Here is a 17,848-nt window from a genome sequence, read left to right on the forward strand (position 1 = left end):
ATTGGTGTACAAACTGGTTACGGCATGGTATTTTGTACTAAATTTGAAAAATAGGTGCAGTAGGACTGGACGACGTGCAATACTAATACCAATATTGCAATCAACAGTTCTTACATCGCTAGTCAGCTAGATTTTTCTTTCCTTCAGTTTGGTACAGATATTATAGTGCAGAGAGTTTGTCTCGTTAAAATATTTTTTATTCTGTCCTAGGAGAAAAAAACTAGCAAGTTTTGCAATTTTAATGATTATTTCTTTTCAAGATTATCTAGTTTAACGTTGCTTGTTCTTTAAAAATCATTTTAAAGTTTACCTCCGCTAATTTTGCACGTGTTTTCTGAGACGATCATTTTCATGCTTGCTGTTTAAATCACTCCTAGACGGGTTACTGAAATACTTATGCCGAACTCCTTTTCTTGTTTCATAAATACCCCAGTATTTATTACAACAAAATCAATTTGGAAATATTTGAAAAATTTCCAATACTGTGTTGTCATAGTATATTATACAAAATACCTTTACTTATCCTGATCTTGTTGTATCTGTTCTTTCAGGCAAATCACAATTCAAGCTTGTGTCACTTCATTTCTCCCCAATTCCATTATTATTGCGTCTATTTATTTATTTATTTATTTATTTTTAATGTGTGACGTCTGTGATATACTGTAGGTCAGCTGGAAAAAGCCCAATACTGACAAGCTTAAATGAGGCAAATCACCACCTATTGTAGCGGAGTTGGACAAACTTTGATATGTCCATAGGTTTCCCTTCCCATGCATGTATACTGGGAAAAGGGCAGCAGTCTGATTAAATGGCAGTTGAGTTCTAACCGTAGCTGGACTTAGCTGTGCATGTAAACATACCGTCTGTTTCTCTGACTATCTTCCCTCTCTCTCTGACTCTCTCTCTCTTCTATCCTTCCACTTTGCTCCTACTCACTCTGCCCCTTTATTGTTCTCTAAGCCTCCCTCACCATTGAGTGCTCTACCTGCCATCCCCCTGTGCTGTGCCCTCATAGCTTTATAATCCTAACCCCTCTGCTGTTTTCTGCCTGCCCCCCCCAATACTTCCATAACTCCACCCTTCTGCTGTTTTGTGCCTACCCTCCAAATCCCCTCTCCGTAATGCTGTGCCTGCCCCCATACCTTTGTAACTCCACCCCTCTGCCATTCTGTGCCTGCCCCCATACCTTTGTAACTCCACCCCTCTGCCATTCTGTGTCTGCCCCAGTATCTCCATAACTCCACCCCTCTGTCATTCTGTGCCTGCCCCAGTATCTCCATAACTCCACCCCTCTGCCATTCTGTGCCTGCCCCATTATCTCCATAACTCCACCCCTCTGCCATTCTGTGCCTGCCCCAGTATCTCCATAACTCCACCCCTCTGCCATTCTGTGCCTGCCCCAGTATCTCCATAACTCCACCCCTCTGCCATTCTGTGCCTGCCCCAGTATCTCCATAACTCCACCCCTCTGTCATTCTGTGCCTGCCCCAGTATCTCCATAACTCCACCCCTCTGCCATTCTGTGCCTGCCCCAGTATCTCCATAACTCCACCCCTCTGCCATTCTGTGCCTGCCCCAGTATCTCCATAACTCCACCCCTCTGCCATTCTGTGCCTGCCCCAGTATCTCCATAACTCCACCCCTCTGCCATTCTGTGTCTGCCCCATTATCTCCATAACTCCACCCCTCTGCGGTTTTGTACTTGCCCTACAAATCTCTGCCCCTCTGCTATGCTGTGCCTGCCCACCCATCTGTGACTTTCTCCACTGTCTCATCTATCTATCTATCTATCTATCTATCTATCTATCTATCTATCTATCTATCTATCTATCTATCTATCTATCCATCCATCCATCCATCCTATCATGACAGGGGGGCCTCCAAAATTCAGGTGTCCTGGGGTCTCACTTGACCGTGATCTGGCCCTGTGTCTCCCTCCATCTCTGTTTCCCCCCTTTCCGTTCTTTCTGTCTCTCTCTTTTTCTTCTCCTGTTTCTCTCTCTCTCTCTCTCGGTCGCTCTTGCAGAGTGTGCTGGGGTGTGCCCCCCGCCCCCCAAAAAAAAATTCACTCATCAATGAAGTGCTGTGTCCAGGTTACTGCATGCAAGTAGGGGTTGAGAGGTGGGGTGGCTTTTTGAGGGCAGCAAATCACTTCAAACCACCTGAGATTTTATGTAAATGGAATAAAGAGGACAGCCAGATGAGGAGGACATGGACATTACCGGGGCTGGCTGGGGGGAACCGTGGTGGCGGGGGAGGGGGGGGGGGTCCTACCACTTTCAGTACCTCAGCTGTGCTCATTCCCATAGTTCAAAGCACTTGCACAGCTGTTAGCTTACACTGCCCTGCTGATGTAATCCCAGCTGTCCATGGGGGCGTCTCCATTCACAGGTCAGGTTACACGGGTTCAAACGAGGCAGGGGAATGGGCCTCTTGGTGTGGCTCACGGTGGCCATCGCTCGAAGACCTGCACATTGCTCGCTCTTTCTGGGCCCCATGTGCTGCTGCCCCCCCCCCCCCCCCCCCCCCCCCCCCCCCCCCCCAGTGTTCCACTGTTCGATCTCCATGCTGTTTGTGTTTTTGTCTTTGTTAGCTTTGAAATGTTTTTTTGGGCTTGTTCAAGTGCTGTAATTGTTCCCTGAGACCACAAATGACCTGTGAAGCTCTGAGGTGGGGGGGGGGGGGGGGTGGCAGCACTACCAGTGTGTCGGGTTCACCTAGCGATCCCAGCGGGTCAGAAGTGGTTGGTCTAGTTCCTTGTCTTGTCCTGACTTGTATATCGGAGGGGTTCTGTAAAGCTCACCCATTGATGTCAAGGCTCATACAGTTTAATGGGTTTTTCTGGAGTGTTGCATAAATGTTAAATAAATGTTTTACAGTTCCTCTTTCCTAGAGGGTTTTTTTTAGACCCCCCCAGCTGGGATGTGCTTAACACACTTGGTTGACGCCCCTGGGCTGGATCTGCTGCTGTTGGGATGGTTCACTTCACACAAGTACAGGGTCCCGCCCCAACGGTACGGATGTCAGCCATTGGTTCCAGGCATCATGGGGGTGGGGCATTATACAGGGAGGGGGGGATTTGTTGAAGGAGAATAGCGTGTTCCATGCAGACTGCAGGTCAGCGGGGAGTATACACCATGTCACCTGTAGTTTAGGATTTTAATATGAGTTGGCCTCATAGTGACCGCTCTGACATTGACCAGCTGAGGCATGCTTCTGTCTGCCAGCAGGGGGCAGCAAAGCTACGTACCACCAGGGATGAGGGTGGGGCTGTGTTTGGACTCCGCCGGGAGGGCAAGTGTGGGTAATTGTGTCACTCTCCATCGGCAATAGCACTGAGACTCCCTTAACCCAGGCAGCCTCCTCCCTCCGCGCCAGCGTGCTGTTGGGTCACACTCATGGGGGCCCGTGTAGCAAGAGGCAGAAGGCTTGCTAGTTGGTGAGAAATAGCGCTGTGTTCCCTTGCTGGACCGACTCTCTTGGGCTCTTGCCTGGTTCTGGCTGTGTGGGTGTTAATGTCTGTGGTGCGTCTCACTTGCTGGAGTTGGGGTTAGGGTTAGGGGTGTAGTTAGGCTTCTCAGCCCAGAGCTGCAGATGTTAGTAGGCAGGTCCGTTTCAGTGTCCCGTGAGATCTCTCCGGGATACATCCATCTGCTGCTTCACATAACACTGCCTTATTTTATCGCCCTTCTCTGTATTTCGGGCACTTTCATGAATATCTGTAAGCATATGGAGCCCCAGTGTGGGTGGGTGTGAGATTCAGCACCCTGTCTGTGTTATGTGATGCCTCCCGTGCCCTGCTGCTGTATCCCAGCACTGCTCAGCCTCATGTGTCCTCTTACTTTGCCTCCATCCTTCTGCTTTGCTCCCCCTCACTCTGCCCTTTATTGTTCTCTACCCCCCCCCAACTATTGAGTGCTCTACCTCCCATCGCCATGCTGTGCCCTCATACTTTCATAATTCCGCCCCTGCCGTTTTCTGGCCCTGTCTCTCAGACTCCCCCCCCCCCCATCTCTTCTGTACCTGCCCCCCATACCTCGATAACTCCACCCCTTAATTGTTCCGGACCCCACCCCCTCCACTCCTTCTCCATGCCTTGTGCAGTGTGTTTTATGGGACAGGCTGTGAGAGGTTTACTGCTCAGTATGTGTATTTGGGCCTTTTTACAGACGCAGCCCGGGGTGCTACAAGCTTTGAAGCCGCATGAGCGATGTTATCTGTGATTTTATGAGCCCCCTCCCACGCACGCACCTTTGTGCCAAGTTGCCTATCTGAACGCTGGACCCACTGCCCCAGTGAGTGAGGCCTTCTCCTGCCTGAGCTCTTTGATTTTCAGCAACGCAGAAAGGAAATTCCTCATTTGCCACCTCCTTTTTTTTTATGTCAGTCCTGTTTTTTCTCCTCCTGTGATTCACATAAGATGCTCCCTGTAACTCTGCATGGGTCTCCCATGAATGAAAAATGACACCACCAATGAGGTAGCAGTCCTACATTGAAATGGAGTCTCTTCTACTACTAAGTTCTTGGTCACTGATAATACAGTGCGTGTGTGTGTGTGTGTGTGTGTGTGAGAGAGAGAGAGAGAGAGAGAGGAACAGTCAGGGAAGGATGGAGAGAGGGAGGGAGGGAGAAAAAGGGATTGTCAGAGGGAGGGAGAGGAGAGAGGGATAGTTCCCACCCCAGTTTGTTTTCTGTCTGCAGTGTGTGGACCTGCATCGGTCTCCGTGGTGTTCACTCGGTGTAGCTGCCTGTGGACCTGTGTTCCATCTACCTTCTCTCACAGCCATGGTGGTATTCACCGCCCCACCCTCCCCCCAGCTGCCCAAATGCCCTCTCCAGGAAAATGTCTGCTGACGTGATGGTTAAATTTCCCCAACGAGCCTGTTAACGTCCGACTTGGCGAATCAGTCAGCGATCTGTGTGTAGCCAGTCCGATGAGTATGTAACTTGATTCATGAGTCATCTTTTATCCGTCAGTAAAGTTTTACAGCCAAAGCCTAGATTTCCCAAAAACGAGGATGAGGATGGGGGGGGGGGGGTGGTTTGCTGGAGCGAACTGCTCTCGTCTGGGAGGATGAAGGAAATGGCAAATAATAAAGTGCGTAGCTGCTGCCTAGTGCCATGCTGTTGTGGACGCACTGGCGGGTGTTTCTTAGCCAGACCCAGGCAGGAGAAGCTGCTTCCGTGTCAGGTAGTAATCCCTGATGTCACCATGCATGGTGGTGGAGCCTCCTGGCCACCCTCCAGCAAGCCTAGCTTACGGCTGATGACCTGCAAAGTGCGTGACAAAGCACATAACTATCTCAGTTCATTGCCCACTCTTACTTGGAAGGCGCTGCTCTTCGTTGTTGCGCCCCCTGTCAAACATCCCCTTGGCGGTGCTGGAGCTGGGTTGATCCTCTTCCCTCCCCTGAGCAGTCAGTTTTTCCATGGCAACTTGGGGAACCTAATTTTACAGCAAGTAGCACATAGTGAATTCCAAGCCCCCGTGTCTGTACTGTTTAAACAAACTCAACATAGCCTCAGTCTGTACTGTATGAACAAATGGGAATTCCAGACCCTCTGGGTGCTTTCCCACTGAAGTTCAGGAACCTGGTTCTGAGGTCCTGGGCTGTCTTGACTGGCAACTTATGTAGTTCCTCACCTCATGTGTCGCTTTTCCCTGCACTTCTGTGTATCTTCCAAGTCAGTGCTAGTGCTTGTGGTCAACGAGTTAGCAAGTGTATCACTGTAAATCCTGCCCAGTAGTTCCTGGTTGTACAGAAAGTACCTACTCTGGAGCAGGGACTAAACAAAATAGCTTAGGAACTGCAATCGGGCTGAATTCCTGTGGTGGGAATGCGATAGAAGCTCCTTGTCCTGGAGAAAGATTGCTAGTATGGGAATCAATAACTCCACACACACTATCTGTACTGCATGAACAAGCAGGAAGTCCAGGACCTTTGTCGGTACTGTTTGCTGTATCTCTCATTTAAACATTCCAGCCATATCTGCCAGCCACTCTCTGTACAGATGTATGGCAAAGCCTTGAATCTTCCTTCACCAAGTCTCTTCTGGTCTGTACCTCACACCTCCCAATGGTGTGACTTTAATCAGACACTTACAGAGCCCTCTTCCACCGCATGCACCACATTACTTTCGGTACTTTCACTTTCGCATTGACTTACGATCAAGTACCAGTACCAAAAGTTCCAGTACCAAAAGTTCCAGTACCAAAAGTTCCAGTACCAAAAGTACGAGTACCAAAAGTTCCAGTACCAAAAGTTCCAGTACCAAAAGTTCCAGTACCAAAAGTACCAGTACCAAAAGTTCCAGTACCGAAAGTGCCAAACCAGCTGGACTAATTCATTGTTAGTTTGGTACTTTGTTGCGGGACTTGAAACATTTTCTTTGTCGACTGGTTATGCAAATAGCCTGCCGCTGAAACACAATACAAACGCAGCCTTGAAGACAATTGCGAACTAAGAAAATAATGAGTTAAAAAAAATAAAACGTGTTTTGGTCTTTAGTCATCACTGCACAATATTTTGAGCTGAAGAAAATGGAGGAAGAGAAGTGCTATCACACAGCAGAATACAGTTTATTACTAATGTCCTTATTGTGTGGATTATTTGCAGTCATTTTGTGTATGATGACACACAGCCCTCTTATAGATTTACCGAATATGCAACGCAGAGGTTTTCATTCAACCATTCTGCAGGTATAAAGGTGGTCCCATTTTTTACCTAATATCTTTGAGTTTTGTATGCTGCACCCAGTTGCTCCTGGATGCTCATCAGCAAACGCTGAACCTCTGTCATAGACCAAAGTGATTCCTTTACCGCCACGTTTGTTAAATGTTAATTGTTGCTACCAGATCTGTACAGCCTACCTGATCCATTCCTTCCGGGTTCATGTATAGTTTACATGTGCGCATGCGTGTGTCAGTTGCAGTCTCGCTGGTCATGGCATGACTCTCGCTGTGACCTCACCGTAGCCCGTTCTGCAAAGACCTGTGTGAGCAGATGCTGAAGAGAGGCACAGCCTCTCTTGTCCATCTCTCCTGTCTCTCTCTCGCTCCCCCTCTCTCCTGTCTCCTTCTTTGTCTCCTTCTCTCTCTCTCTCTCTCTCTCTCTCTCTCTCTCTCTCCTTCCCTCTCCCTTCCCCGTGCACCTGTCTGTTGTTCACCCCATGTGTGGGATTTGTGCCTCTGTACAGATGCAGGCTGATCTCACATGCCCCCCTCCCCATTGCGCCTGGCGCCACCCCCAGTCACGGGAGCGCTGCACCAGCTTCCCAGCTGGCCCCTCATCCCTGGAGACCACCCAGTAGTCTGTTTGGAGGGGTGGGAGCATTTTTGATGTGGTACGGGGCAGATGTGTGCCACAGGGGTACCTGGCACCCCATTACCCACCCCCTGTTTTTACAGGGCCCCTTGCCTGTGGGAGGCGCTTTCCTCCACCCATACACAATAAAGAGAAGGACCATGTACGTTCCTGCACTGTGAACGGCAGCCAGTTGTTAAATCGAGTTCCGTATCGCCTGCCCCCTTAAGCTGGAGCCCAAAATTTTCATGTGAATCAAGTTAAAACGTACCGTGTTACCCGCCCCCCTTTCAAAGTCACTTGGTTCAGCCTCTACAAAGTAAACAGGCCTCATAAAACACACTTTGAGGTTTTTAATGGAAGTGGATACTATCTCAATTATATAACTTTGTGAGGGTCTCTTTGGGTGGGGGAAGGGACTATTTTGCCGACTCTTTTGAGTGCCTTGCTGTAGGGTGGCCCTGTTCCCCCGTAGGCCTAGGAGTGCAAAGCTACCTCTAACTTACTGTGGGTAACACCCATTTCATCAGGAGTTGAGTCAAAACAACAAATATCTGCAGGTCTAGGAGTAGATTTGTCACCTGGAAATGCCGGCGATGTGCTAAAATAACCAGGGGACTCTGCTGCCTCTGGAAAGGGAGTAGGAGGCAGCGTCTGTCGCTGTCTCAATGAGTCCGTGCCTGTCTCGGCAAGTCTGTGCCTGTCTCGGTGAGTCCATGCCTGTCTCGATGAGTTTGTGCCTGTCTCGACAAGTGTGTGCCTGTCTCGGCGAGTCTGTGCCAGTCTGTGCCTGTCTCGATGAGTCTGTGCCTGTCTCGGCGAGTCTGTGCCAGTCTGTGCCTGTCTTGATGAGTTTGTGCCTGTCTCGGCGAGTCTGTGCCAGTCTGTGCCTGTCTTGATGAGTCTGTGCCTGTCTCGACAAGTCCGTGCCTGTCTCGGTGAGTCTGTGCCAGTCTGTGCCTGTCTCGATGAGTCTGTGCCTGTCTCGGCGAGTCTGTGCCAGTCTGTGCCTGTCTTGATGAGTCTGTGCCTGTCTCGACAAGTCCGTGCCTGTCTCAGTGAGTCCGTGCCTGTCTCGGCAAGTCTGTGCCAGTCTGTGCCTGTCTCGATGAATCTGTGCCAGTCTGTGCCTGTCTTGATGAGTCTGTGCCTGTTGCGGTAAGTCCGTGCCAGTCTGTGCCTGTCTCGGTGAGTCTGTGCCAGTCTGTGCCTGTCTCGATGAGTCTGTGCCAGTCTGTGCCTGTCTCGATGAGTCTGTGCCAGTCTGTGCCTGTCTTGATGAGTCTGTGCCTGTCTCGGCGAGTCTGTGCCTGTCTCGGTGAGTCTGTGCCAGTCTGTGCTTGTCTCGGCGAGTCTGTGCCAGTCTGTGCCTGTCTCGGCGAGTCTGTGCCTGTCTCGGCGAGTCTGTGCCAGTCTGTGCCTGTCTCGGCGAGTCTATGCCAGTCTGTGCCTGTCTCGGTGAGTCTGTGCCTGTCTCGGCGAGTCTGTGCCTGTCTCGGCGAGTCTGTGCCAGTCTGTGCCTGTCTCGGCGAGTCTATGCCAGTCTGTGCCTGTCTCGGTGAGTCTGTGCCTGTCTCGGCGAGTCTGTGCCTGTCTCGGTGAGTCTATGCCAGTCCGTGCCTGTCTCGGCAAGTCTGTGCCAGTCTGTGCCTGTCTTGGCGAGTCTAGGCCAGTCTGTGCCTGTCTCGGCGAGTCCGTGCCTGTCTCGGCGAGTCTGTGCCAGTCTGTGCCTGTCTCGGTGAGTCTATGCCAGTCCGTGCCTGTCTTGGCGAGTCTGTGCCAGTCTGTGCCTGTCTCGGCGAGTCTATGCCAGTCTGTGCCTGTCTCGGCGAGTCCGTGCCTGTCTCGGCGAGTCTGTGCCAGTCCGTGCCTGTCTCGGTGAGTCTATGCCAGTCCGTGCCTGTCTCGGCGAGTCTGTGCCAGTCTGTGCCTGTCTCGGCGAGTCTATGCCAGTCTGTGCCTGTCTCGGTGAGTCTGTGCCTGTCTGTGCCTGTCTCGGCGAGTCTATGCCAGTCTGTGCCTGTCTCGGTCAGTCTGTGCCAGTCTGTGCCAGTCTGTGCCTGTTTCACTGAGTCTTTGTATGTATGATTATCTTTCTCTTCAGAGGTATGATTTTCACCGTCCTGCATCCCAGAGCACTGCATCTTTGCTCAGACATACTGCAGTGGGCCCACACTCAGGAAAAACAAGAATGAATCAGTAATAACTTTTTGGGGGTTTCTTCAGTTTCCCATATCAGTGCAGCTGCTGAGGGGGCAGGCAGAGCAGAAGGGGAAATCCCATTCAAGCCTCACTGTGCAATTGGAAAGTATGATAGGGCAGAAAGGTGCCCAGAGGGAGGGAAGCTGGCATTCTAGGGGATGGGGTCACCTGGCTTATGCTCACATTAGTCATGCTGTACGGTTTGGGTGTGAGGCTGAGACCCCCCAGGGATGACCTGCTTTCTCTGGGGGAGGGGGAAATGGAAGAAGCCTGACACGCCCATCCCTGCCTTAATCATTTGGTGGGGAGGGGGGGGGGCTATAGGGTGTTATATAGTAGTATATGTATGTTTTGGGGGGGAAGGTGCAGGTTTTGAATGACATCTTTTTGTCCTTCCTTCTAACATTGTACATTAATGGAGAGAATGTCAGAGAGAGTGAGGCCTCGCTCATGCTTACTGCAGACGGTAAATAATCGTACTTCTTGTGCGGATGTGCTAGAAAACTGTGTGCTTTGCCGCCAGGGCGGGGGTAGATTTGGGTATGGACAGTAAGGACATGTCCCTACCAGGGCGGGGGTAGATTTGGGTATGGACAGTAAGGACATGTCCCTACCAGGGCGGGGGTAGATTTGGGTATGGACAGTAAGGACATGTCCCTACCAGAATTGTGGGAGTACTGTGTGTGTTTAGCGGGGTGGGGGCTGATTTGGTCCCTACCAGTGTTGAAACCAAACCTGTGCCCTTGGTTAGCACTGTAGAGTAAAGTCATGTGAGGAGTGGTATGGATAATAAATTAAATATAAAATGTTTACTAAACGTACCGTGTATTACCTGCTTACGGTACAAAAGGTGGGGTTATTATCATTAATGAAAACAAATTAAACTAAACAAATAACAAACGAGCAAACTAAAATAAAGATATGAACGTGAACGAGTGTTGTCATCGTACCAAAATTTAAAACTTTAATACTAAGGCTGAACGATTTATCAATTTCATATTGAAATTGCGATTTGAAACAACGTGATTAGCACATCGCAAGGACTGTCATTTAGGATATGCATCATACAGTCTGTCTCAGGGTTTAAAACTATTGTGAGAATAGTTTTATAAATTCCTGCCATGCCCCTTGTGTGACAGTCATTCTAACCAATGGGAAGTGCCGTGGTCCTCGCATGCCAGTCATGCTCACCAGACAGAAGTGACCAAACACGACTGTGTATAACACCCACAAACAGCAAATGCATGAAACCCAAGGAAAACATCACATTCACAGTACGGAAAAATATGAATTCCATTGCTGAGCTATAAGTGAATTATCTATCTCAAGGTCAGAAATTGTTTACAGAAAAGTCCTATTATTCATGGAGTGATTATTCCGACAGAATTTTGTGATTGCATGAAATACATTTGCGTACTTGTAGTTTAGTTTTGTGCAGGGATTTGCACATTTTGTATTTTAGCTCCGTGCACCTGTGCAGCAAATCCTTGCTTGCACACTTGTGTTCTCAAAGTCACAGATGTGCAGCTCCACATTCACACATATTTTCAGAAGCCATGTTGGAACTACAAATCGGGGTTATAAGTGCACGGACAGAGAAGGAAACCCTGTATTTAGACTCCTTCCTGCCCTGAAGGTGTGCGAATGGATCGGCATTTTGATAATCAGGCGAATACAGCCAATAATACCTGAAATAATAGTAATACCTGTCATGGGTTGAAGCACACAGATTCCGCCCACTTGCCGCTCGGTGCCTGGCAGTTATGGGTTTACAGAGTACTGGGTGTTTCAGAAAGCTGCCAGAAATTCCAACATTCCAAGCACATATATTGAGTTTGTGCAAAACATTGTAAACAACTTTGCCGGACAGGTGTACAAAATGAATACAAGTTGCCAATTCTCAGCACACAGGTGTACAAAACTAAATTACAAGTACACAAATATATTGTGCATAACCACGGAATTTTGTTATAATAATCACTCCATAATTATCAAGGGTCCATGCAGCGTTAGGTGCCGGATCCCCGTTTTTTATTCTTTCTGGAATTGTTTTATTTTTAAATTATTACTTGATTTAACACTGTCGCAACTTGTGTTTGTTCTCTGCCTATTTAAAAAAGGTAACAAATACATTTTGGAAGCAACACACATGTTTAAGTTCTCATTCTTGCATTAGATGATTAGAATGAAGGCCAGTTAATATTTTTGTGGTACCTCCTGTGGTTATACTGCATGATAAGTTTTAAATCTATTACACACTGAATATTGAACTGAAGATTGACCTAAAAAAATGGATGTCACAAATCAAATCGTAATATCTGTCAGAAAAATAGTGATTATTTCCCCCAAATCAGTCAGCACTATTCGATAGGATACCAAGAAAAGTATAGAATTTTTAGATAGACACATAATGTAACTCAGTCATTTTTTTTTTATTTCAATTGCAATTTTGTTTGCAGGGAAAACTTTGTCTTTTGTAAAATCATGTCACTATCACAGCCTTTGCATTGCATTGTCAGTCAAAGCAAAATAAAACTTAGTATATCAGTACACAGTGTAATAGCATTCAGAGACATTCACTAGCAGTAAATTAACACTTAAAAATGAGATGTTTATATTATTATTACAGTGCTTAATAGAACAGATGAATGTTACTTTTATGACTCTAAAAGTTTGTATGTGAATGATCAGCACTAATCAACACGGCTGCACAAGATTGTATGGAGCTTTAAAATACAACCCAGAGATAAAAGTAATTGCAGACTGTTGTCATAATGTGGAAAAGTTTGACTGACTACAAAAGGTGTCTTAACTCATAGAAAAAGTCACGTCCACTTCAACTGTAGCAGGTGCATACAGATCAATATTTTATTAATTCAGATATATGATACCTATCTCTCTAAGGTTTCTGCTGCACATGTTGATCCTTTAAATGTTTAGCTAAGTTTGTGGTGGTTCCCTCTTCTGTCAGTATTGTGCATCGGCACAAGTTGCATACAGGCTTGCATATGTCCTGGTGGTTTACTGTCTTCATTTGGCAAAGCCAAGTATTTCCAGATGCCACTCCAACTACTCTCTGGCTGTATCGGAATTCAGGGGCTGCATCCTTCTAAGAGAACACAAGTACGGTCAAGTAGGCATATTGAGAAACATCCCTTTTGAGTGACACTGGACTCAGGTCTAGGCATGTGCATTGGTAGCCTATAAAGCTCAACTGTCAGAGAAAAGTGGACATGCAGGCTGTAGAATCGATGCCGTGAAAAATGATCACTGAATCCCATTTAAGGGATACTTTTGGTACTTTTGACACTAAAATAAACTACTACTAAACTCAACTAAACAAATGACAAATATTGCCTCAATAGAATCAAAAACTAAAATCAAACTGGATTTCAAGTGAAAATTCAAAATAATACAAAAATTGCAAAGGGGGCAGTGGTTAGCGCTGTTATCTCACACTTTTGGGACCCGGGTTCGAGTCCTTGCCGTGGCTCCATGTGTGTGGAGTTTGCATGTTCTCCCCATGTCGTTGTGGGGTTTCCTCTGAATATTCCCGGCTCCCCCCACAGTCCAAACACATGCTGAGGCTGATTGGAGTTGCTAAATTGCCCGTAGGTGTGCATGTGTGAGTGAATGGTGTGTGAGTGTGCCCTGCGATGGGCTGGCCCCCCATCTTGGGTTGTTCCCTGCCTTGTGCCCTTTGCTTCTGGGATAGACCTCTGTGACCCTGCATAGGACAAGTAAAAAAAAGATGGATGGATGGATTAAAAATACAGGGTATATGGTGTTGCTGTTCTAATTGCATTTTGTCTTTTTTTATTTTAGTTTCATTCTGGGGGTCTTTATAATCCTGTAGTGAGGAATCATACACAGGAATCATGGTTGTATACAATCTTTGATGTATTCTCCTTGTTGTTCCGCTAAATTTCCCCTATCCAATGAACGATCAAGGTGCATTTGCGTCACAGAATGGACCATCCTCATTGTTTCAGTTTTCGAGTTGTATGCGCCCTCCTGCACTGCCTCTCACTGTGGTCCTCATGGCTGATCACAGCAGTGTGTGCAGTGGCACATCTGTGTCCATGGTAAACCCTGCTCCTGTCTGGGCTGCAAGCATTCCTCAGGGCCCTGCTGAGTCAGCATGTGGCTCTGAAGGTGAGAGACTGGGACCCCCCAAAACACAGTGGTCATGGCCTGGCCTGGCTCTGCCTGTGATTTCGGCCATCTTGCTGCAGGATACCAGGACCACACGACAAGATTCTCAGAACACAACACTAAAGCCCGCAGCTGACTGAGCTGACCGTGGGATATAGCCAATCAGGGGTGGATCCCAGCTTGCCTGGGTCTGTCCTGCTTCCTTTCTTGCCACTGCTGTAATTAGTGGTGATGATTCAGAGCCCTGGCAGGAAAGTGAAAGTGACAGAATTTGCTTCATGCACAGTCCGGTATGACCCATAAAGCCGAGATCAGACCACGTTTCTAATGTCTGCAGAGCTGAAGACCCGGATGAGAACTGAGCACATTTGAGCTGAGATTCCATCCATGACATTGATCCCGCTGGCAAGCGAGGCATCATCCCAGTGAAGCGCAGGTCCCAGTGAAGCGCTGATCCCAGATCAGCCGGCCTCTTGTTTGCCATCTGGAGGATCACGATTAAAATATTCGAACGTCCATCAGAATGTTGATCCTTGGGAGCGTATCTGACTTGCTGACGTTGCCCCTCACAAGGTGGGGGTGTCCTGTTATATACTGGAGGAAGCTGGGGAGTGTTTGACTCTCCCGTGTGGCAAATGAGTGAACGGGCAAGGGGGCAGGCTCTGACACAGCGTCGTGCGGCTGGACGGGACTCCCCCGCCCCCAAGCGTCAGCCTCAGACACTCCATATTTGTACACCGTGAACGGGAACGATGTGGATCGGCGCGTGCCGTCACACCCGGACGCGTGAGTGTTACGCTGAGTGACGCTGGGGGCGGCGATGTCCAACCACTGGCCAGATGTGGAGGCGGCGCGGAAGAAGCTGCCAGCGACGGGCCCATGAGAAACTGGGCCATGTTGGGAAGCTGCTCTCGGTTTTTCCCAGAAACTCCAGGCTCTGCTCCGTGCTCCGCTGAGTCACCCTGTTCTCACATGATGCAGCTTTTGCCTGGACCCCAAGTTGCAGCCATCCCCGCTCCCCCATTCCTTAATTCTTCTCTCCAAATTGCTGCCCCCCCCCCCCCACACCCCAAGCACAACATGCAGGCGGGGGCAGTAATACACCGCAGCCCTGGGGAGGGGGGGGTGTCATTTCCAAACCAGCAGGAATTTGGCTACCAGGCCCCGTAATGTATTCAAGATGAGCGGGACGTTACGGAAACCCCCCCCCCCCCCGCCGCCTTTAAAAGCACCACTCCTCTCGCTCTGCCGGCAAACACAGAGCCGGAGGAAGAGCTGTACGTGGTCCATCCTGCACCATACCAGCCACCTCCTGCCTCTCCGAGCCACTGGCCGTTCACAGCAAGGACACAGACGGGGTGCTCAGGCATGTTTGTCTGGGGTAAGCGGCCGGCCGGGGAGCGGGGAGGGGGGGGCGCCTGTGGGGAGAACGGCTGGTTCCAGGGGTCGTGATGACGGGAGTTCTGTGCGTGTCAGAGTCAGGGCGGGCTGGCATCTCTGCCATGGGGGCCTTAAGCATCCACCCCTTTTTTGGATGTGTGTGTGTGTTTTGGGGGGGGGGGACTTATATGTAAAGCTATATTCATGATGGATCTGTAAAATAATCCAAGGAACCATTAGTGGCTCATTTTGGGATTTTAATGAGTTCAACATTGGCTAAATCCGCTCTCAGGACTGGCTGCTCTTCTGTGCCATTAGTCTGCATGACTGCACGTTTCCACACGTTCATGCGTCACCACCCCCCCCACCACCCCCCCCAGGTCACATTTATTGCTGTTGGGGATTGATGCCGGCCAGGATGAATCTGGGAAGAATGAAAGAGAAAGCAAGCAAGGCAGCTTCTGGTGTCTCATAAAGCAGGTTGCAGGTCATGGGTCACGGTTCACGGGCCTGGACCAACCAGCACCCCCGGCCTGTCTGTCTGCATTTTCATTGGCTGTGTTCTCCTGTTTTCCATAACAGCGGATGTGACTCTGTGGGTGTGACTCTGTGGGTGTGACTCTGTGGGTGTGACTCTGTGGGTGCGTGTGTGTTTGGTCCATGCGGGTGACTGTGTTATTGAATAGAGGCAGACAGGCTGTTGGATTCTAATAGTCACTGAATCATCATGCCTTTCAGTGCATCGGAAATGTTTAACAAGTGAAAAGGCGGGAGATGTTTCCTGTTGGTCCGCGGTGGGTGAGGAGGGGCAGTTCGGTCAGTGCTCATGTTGCCGTGGTGCGTCTGTGCTGAATCAGTGTGGTCTGTTTTCTCAGTGAGTGAGTAAGAATTGGCACTGGGACAGGGTGGTCCTTGAGGCTGTAGAGGGATTGTGTGTGAATTTCCTTGTCTTAATAATCCCAGTGCGGCCCAGTGGTTCTGCGCATGAGCGTGGTTGAGAGAGACTGTGATTAATCCATGCCTGCTGTCCTCCACAAAACGGGTGACAGAAAGACTGACAGAGACAATGACAGACAGACAAATAGGCAGACAGACAGACATGCCGACCAACATAGTCACTTGGGAAGCATTTCTCTCCAACTGTGTGTGAGGGACTCCAGTCATTTTCTTCTTAACTTAATTTTCTGAATTTAGAGGGTGAGCTGAGGGACATTCCTTTTGTCTGTGTGGATACCCCTAGCATTGGAAAAATTGCAGAGTAATTACCATATCGGAGCCAATGGGAAGTCCGGTACTTTCTGATATTTATGGCCGAACATGTGGAACCTGTGGTAAGGGAATCCTGACATGAGGAGGGGTGATCTGGCCATTGATTTGGGGAACATCCCTCCTCTGACATCAGCTGGAAATGTTCCTGCTTCTCAACCATAACAGGTGTCAGCGGGCCTTTGCTTTAGTACTGTTAGTAATAATGTCATTATTGCCTTCTGTCTCCGCACCTAACTCTCACAGTCTGTCAGCAGGGTTCTTACATTAATCCGCCCTTTCTCACTTCCCATGGATCTTTGCTGCTACACTAGGCAGACATCCGGCAGCTTCATCAAGCTGGAATTCTGCATTTGTAAAGCCCCTCACATTAATTTGGGCCCCAACCAAGGCTGGGGTAATATTTGGATCCCAGCCATCCCCCTGTGCAATTTTCCTAGGTGCTTTTTGGGTTAGATGTCCTATGTAGCCTTATAGAAGCCCGGTAGAGGCTCAGTACCTGTGCAGTTGCCCGGGGTCTGCAGTTCGGCCCGGTAGAGGCTCAGTACCTGTGCAGTAGCCCTGGGTCTGCAGTTCGGCCCGGCAGAGGCTCAGTACCTGTGCAGTTGCCCGGGGTCTGCAGTTCAGCCTGGCAGAGGCTCAGTACCTGTGCAGTAGCCTGGGGTCTGCAGTTTGGCCTGGCAGAGGCTCAGTACCTATGCAGTTGCCCGGGGTCTGCAGTTCGGCCCGGCAGAGGCTCAGTACCTGTGCAGTTGCCCGAGGCCTGCAGTTTGGCCTGGCAGAGGCTCAGTACCTGTGCAGTAGCCCAGGGTCTGCAGTTCGGCCCAGCAGAGGCTCAGTACCTGTGCAGTTGCCCGAGGCCTGCAGTTTGGCCCGGCAGAGGCTCAGTACCTGTGCAGTAGCCCAGGGTCTGCAGTTCGGCCCGGCAGAGGCTCAGTACCTGTGCAGTTGCCCGAGGCCTGCAGTTTGGCCCAGAAGAGGCTCAGTACCTGTGCAGTTGCCCGGGGTCTGCAGTTCGGACCAGTAGAGGCTCAGTACCTGTGCAGTTGCCTGGGGTCTGCAGTTCAGCCCAACAGAGGCCCAGTACCTGATTTTTTTTGTATTTTTTTTAAGTAGAAAAATAACTGTTGAACAAATGACTTTTTTTTGTAAATAGATAGCCATAACATGTTTGAAAACTGAGACTTATTCGGCTTTGTGGTGATGTTATTCATCTAGGGAAACTGATGGAGGTGGGAGGAATTTAAAACTCTTACCTTTGGTTGTGGTGCCGACTGACTGCTGTTGGTGAGGATAAGGCACACTGCTACACTGCCGATGTCAGTGTTCCGTGTGGCTGTTGGTCAGTCACACGCAGCCACATGCAGCCGTCACTATATTGCCATAAAATGCTTAAAAACTGGGAACTGGGGGGAAGGGGGGGGGGGTCAATGGATAGGTTGACCTCTAATCCCAAGCATAGCTCTGCTATGACAGAGTGTCTGGAGACTTGTTGGGGGGGCTGCCCCCCCACCCCTAGGCAATGGCAGGTACAGCCTTGC

At 49.3% G+C, this 17,848-nt stretch overlaps 1 protein-coding gene across 3 annotated transcripts in view; it reads left to right on the forward strand.

Annotated features, from left to right (window-relative positions):
* LOC125717718 (BAH and coiled-coil domain-containing protein 1) overlaps positions 1–17,848 on the forward strand; it is a 50,797-nt gene that overhangs the window by 9,688 nt on the left and 23,261 nt on the right. The gene's annotated exons all lie outside the window — the stretch shown is intronic.

Source organism: Brienomyrus brachyistius, chromosome 22, assembly GCF_023856365.1.
Source record: "Brienomyrus brachyistius isolate T26 chromosome 22, BBRACH_0.4, whole genome shotgun sequence".
In the NCBI taxonomy this organism is placed as follows: domain Eukaryota; kingdom Metazoa; phylum Chordata; class Actinopteri; order Osteoglossiformes; family Mormyridae; genus Brienomyrus; species Brienomyrus brachyistius.